Source organism: Condylura cristata, unplaced genomic scaffold, assembly GCF_000260355.1.
Source record: "Condylura cristata isolate star-nosed mole 26May11 unplaced genomic scaffold, ConCri1.0 scaffold00021, whole genome shotgun sequence".
NCBI classification, from domain to species: domain Eukaryota; kingdom Metazoa; phylum Chordata; class Mammalia; order Eulipotyphla; family Talpidae; genus Condylura; species Condylura cristata.
In genome coordinates, this window is record NW_004567122.1 from 34464864 (window position 1) to 34470508 (window position 5645).

Below are 5645 nucleotides of genomic sequence, written 5' to 3' on the forward strand. Positions count from 1 at the left end.
CAAATGGCTATTCCCATAGAAACCAATTAAAGGTGGCTTCAGCCTAGGAACAGGCTGGGGCTTGGAGGATTAACATCATTGAACATCAGTTATGTGCCAGTCACTATACATAAATATCTCATCTCATTTAGTTCTGACAAAAGCGCATGCCAGGTGGCATTCTGAAATCAGATCAGGTAGAGTAAGCAACTTTTCCAGGCGCTCATAGCTAAGTAAGTTGCAGAGTAGACGTGAATCCTGCTTAGTCCTTCTTTAAAATCCCCACAGCCTCCTGGGGCACACTTACGCAGTCAGCATTTACACGTGTCTTCATGGCAAAAAGAGCAGAAAACAGGGGTGAATGCATATGCAGCAACGATGAGATCACCCTGCTCCAGGGGTGAAAAACCACTTTGACAGCAATTGTGGGGTTTTTGCAGCATCGCCAGTCACCCCCGTCTGCTCCTCCCTCCCTCCCTCCCTCCCTCCCTACTTCACCTCTCAAAACCACCAACTTTTTCTTTTACCATGTGAGAACAGAGAAAATCAAGCTCTTACCAAATTGAACATGTTGATTTTCTTCCTGTTTATTCATTATTCACCTGCCTTTCCAGGGAAACCAGACCCTTAGTGGGTAATCATGCCAGGAATGAGGTGAATTGCCAGTTTGGAACCCTAGCAATGTTCAGGGAGGATTATCATGGTATGGATGCCTTTAGCCAGCTCTCCACACAAAACATATACACACCCTAGAAACTGGCTTGGAATTTACCAGCAACCTTCCACACTGATGGCTTAATTAACTTGCAGGCTATGTGTAACATGTCACGAAATGTCTCTAAAATTAAGCAGCATGAGAAGATGTAAAGCTTAGAAAGGTTTTAATATTAGCTACAAGTTCCCAGTCATTGTTTTGTTGTTTTTTAATACAGTTTACTGCTTTTTTTCTTTTAAAATTTAGTTTTCAAAACCACGCTAAGCTCTCCTCAAACCTGTGAGAATAGTTATTTTCAACAAAAAGAAACAAGTATTGGTGAGCATGAGGGGAAAAGGAAATCTTCATGTATTTCTGGTGGGAAAATAAATTGGTGTAGCCATTATGGAAAACAGAGATTCCTCAAAAAATTAAAAATGGCATTCCATAGAACCTAGTCATCCCACTTCTGTATATTTGCCAAAGGATATAAAAGCACTAAATCAAGGAAATATGGTGTTTCCTGATATATGTACTCCGATGTTTATCACAGGTTTATTCTCAATAACCAAAAGTTGGAAGCAACCCGAATGCCCATCAACAGATGATTGCATAAAGAAAGCATTGTATGCATATACAATGCAATACTCCAGTATTAAATATAAAATAAAAGTATAAAAAATTATATATGATTCCATATTATTAGGCAAACAGATAGAACAGTTGCCAGATATGTACTCGGGTTCCATGGTGAGAGAATCACAGGACAAATCCTGGGTCAAAGTTATTTCCACGTGCCTCAAAGCCCCGCTAGACTGTGCATTTAGGACTATCTCCTCACTGGAGAGCAGCATGTACCCCTGAAAATTTCCAACTGTCACCTACTCTCCCTCACCTGCAACCAGTACAAGGCCTACTGCCTGGACCTGGGCAGAGACATGGATTTCTAAGTGGCAGGGAAAACCTGAGCCTCCATTCTTCCTATATATAAGCCCTTTGCCCCTAACCTTACCTGTAAACTGGTTCTTGGCCTGGTTAAAAATAAAAAGCAATGTGTAGACAGTGAAAGGCCAAACATGCCCCATAATATGATCTCCCAGAGATGGGTGTTGCTCACTGTGACAAGTCCAGTCACAAACCAAATAACATATTTTTTAATATTTCTATTGCTTGACATGAAAACTAAGAGTAGGTAACTGAAATGTTTTCAAGGAACTTTGAAGGTAACATAGAAGAAAATAGACTATTACAAAGTAGGGTGATAAGTACCATGGTTTATAACTTTTCTTGCAAAAATCCAAAGATCTGCCATCCCACTAGTACTGTTTAGCTGAAGCTAAACAGTGATGCCAGTTGCTTTCACATAGGGTGTGATCTTGAGGTTGTCATAGTCTCTACCTGACCCACTTATTAAACCAGTCTGTTCCCTATGTGCATCTAAACTTGCAATCATTGATGTCTATCTTTGCAAAAACCTGTAACAATATGAAAATTATGAGCACTGCCTTCAACCTTCTTTTTTATGTTATATTCATCTCAGTACATACAATTCTCCCTGTGGGATCCTCTATATAACTGCATTGTATTATATATTACAAATCCTTTCCTAATGGGCATTTAGATTAGTTCCATTATTTCAAATTACAAAGAATGTAATGATAAGTGACCTTGCATATATTGTTGCATATATTGTGGGCATTTCTCTTCAATAAACTTCTAAATGTAAAAAGTCTAAGTAAAGGTGAACACTTGAAATTGAACATTTAAAACTAGAACTCATTACAAATAGAGAGCAGAGAAATCCTCTAACACATGGAAACTAAAAGATCAGTGGATTAACAAGGAAATAAAAGAAAAAAAAATACCTCAAGACAAATGACAAAAAGGACACAATCTTCCAGAACTTACAGGACTGGAAAAAAAAAAAAAAAAGCAGGACTAAAAGGGAAATATAGAGCAACAAGGCCCATATCAAGAAACAAGAAAGGGCCCAAATAAACAACCTTGTCTCTCACTTCAAGGAACTAGAAAAAGAATAAATAAAACCAAAATCCAGTAAAGGAAGAAAATAATAAAGATTAGAGAACAGATAAATGAAATACAAATCAAAAAGGTAGCCCAAAAGATCAATGAAACTAAAAGCTAGTTCTTTGAATAAATAAATAAAATAGGCAAACTTCTAGCTCAACTCACTAAAAAAAAAAAAAAAGGAGAGAAAACTCAAATAAATAGGATAAAAACAAAAGAGAAGTTACAACAGACACAGCAGAAATCCAGAGGATAATTAGAGATTACTGTGAACATTTATATGCAAACTAGTTCAACAACCTAGAAGGGATGGACAAATTCTCATACAATCATCTGAGACTGAAGGAAGAAATACAAAACCTGAGCAAATGAATCACAAGCAAGGAAACTGAAACATTAATCAAAACTTTACCCCCAAGAAAACAAAAGTCCAGGACCACATGACTTCACAAGCAAGTTCTACCAAATTCTCAAAGACAAACTAATACCTATCCTGTTCTGACACTTAAAAAAAAAATTGAGAATAAAAGGAATACTTTAATACACACTTGATGAGGCCAACACTGCCCTAATACCAAAACCAAAAAGAAATACCACAAAAATAGAAAACTGCAGACCAAGATCCCTAATGAAAACAGACAGAAAAATCCTTGATAAAATTTCAGCAAACCAAATATTACAATGTATTAAAAGGATTATATTCATGACTAAAGTATATCACTGACCTAAGGATGGCTCAACATATAACAATCAACAATATAATAATTCACTATATCAACAAAAAGGAAGATTAAAAGCCATATGACCATATAGGTGCTGGGAAAGCACTTTATAAGATTCAACATCAAAAAAAAAAATTTCAACATCCACTTATCATGAAAACCCTCAAAAAACTAGAGATAGAGTATTTTACATGTTAACTTGGGAAAAGCCGTATCTGACATACCCACAGTTAACATCATTCTCAATGGTGAAAACCTGAAATCCTTCTCACCAAGATTTAGTACAAGCCAAGGATGTCCACTCTCACCACTACTATTTAGCATAGTACTGGAAGTCCTGGCTAGAGCAATTAAGCCAGAGAAGGATATAAAAAATCTGAATTGAAAAAGAAGTAAGCTATCATTATTTGCAGATGTCATGATAATACACAAAAAGAATAAAGATTTCATGGAAAAGCTAATTCAAACAATAATCCAGTTAAGCAAAGTGACAGGTTACAAATCCATACACAAAAATCAGTTGCCTGCCTTTATGCAAACAATGATCTAGAAGAGGAAGAATTTAAGAAAATGATCCTATTTACAATCACACAAAAAATTTAAATACCTAGCAGTAAACTTAAAAAAAGGAGGTGAGGGACCTATATAAAGAAAACAATAAGACATTGTTAAAAGAAATGGAAGAAAGGGCCCTCCCTGGTGCCACAGCAGGTTAAAGCACAGCACTAAGAAGCTAAAACCACTTCAGTTTGATACCCACCAGCTCCAGAAGTGATCCACATGTTGCGGTAGACCTCTCCTGACCCTCCCACTGCTCCCCTTAGCAGTGGACTTCGTCATGGATCTGCCTGTTCTGCTCCCCATCTGTCTCTGGTGAATCTGCTCACCGCCCCTGCACCTGTGGCCTGTACCCCAGTTCTGTATGCATAAATAAATGACTCCAAATAAACAATGACTGCAAATAGCCAAAGCTATCCTGACAGAAAAGAATGGTGGTATCACACTTTCAGACTTCAAACTATACTGTAAAATGCTTAATAACTTAAACAGCCTGGTACTGGGACAAAAATACACAGGTGGAGACTTGTAGAATAGAATTGAGGGTTCAGAAATAAACCCAAACCTATCTAGACAATTAATCTATGACAAAGGAGCCAAGAACATACACATACGTATTAAAAGAAAACCCTTTAACAAACAATGTTGAGAAAATTAATGTCACATGCAAAAGAATGAAACTAAACTATCACAAAAATCTTCTCAGAATAGATAAAAGACATAGATATAAGATCTGAAGTCATAAAATACATAGAAGAAAATACAGGCAAAACACTTCATGACATAAGCTTCAGTGATGTCTTTATGGATTCATTTCCAGCAACAAGGAAAACAAAAGAGAACATTAACTGAGAGTCTATGAAACTAAAAAGACTCTGCACAGCAAAACCATAACTCAAACAAAGAGAAACCCTATTTGAATGGGAGAAGATATTTGCACACGATACACATGAAAAGGGACTGCTATTAAAGATCTATAAAGAACCCAACAACAACAAATAACCTAATAAAAAAATGGTCAGAGAGCTAAATAGGTACTTCTCCAAAGAAGACATACAGATGGCCAACTGGCACATGAGATAATGTTTTTCACTTATCAGGGAAATGCAAATCTAAACCACAATTATATACCATCTCACACCTGTAAGAATGGCTTATATCAAAAAGACCAGAAACAATGTGTACTAGTGAAGGTCTAGAGAAAATGGAGCCCTCTTACACAGTTGGTAGGAATGTAGACTGGTTCATCCCTATGGAGAGCAGTATGGAGGTTTTCAAGAGATTAAAAATACATCTGCCAAAATACTCAGAAATTCCACTTGTAGGTATCTCTCTGAAGAATACAAAAAAAAAACTAAATTGAAAAGAAAAACTCATGTTTACAGTAGCCAAACTATGGAAACAACCAACGTGCCCAAAAACAGCGAAGTATATCAAAAACGTGTTAAATTATATCCAAGGGAAGACTCAGCAATCAAAAATGATAAACTCATGTCTTTGCACGACATGATAGGGCTTGAAGGGAGTATGCTAAACAAAGTTAGCCAAAGGGAGAAATGAAAACTGGATGTTGTCACTTAGATGTGGTCTATAGAGAAACAAAGCAAAGTGTCAGACAAGACAAACTTTAAAAGCAACTCTTGAGGGCCCTCCCTGGTGGCGCA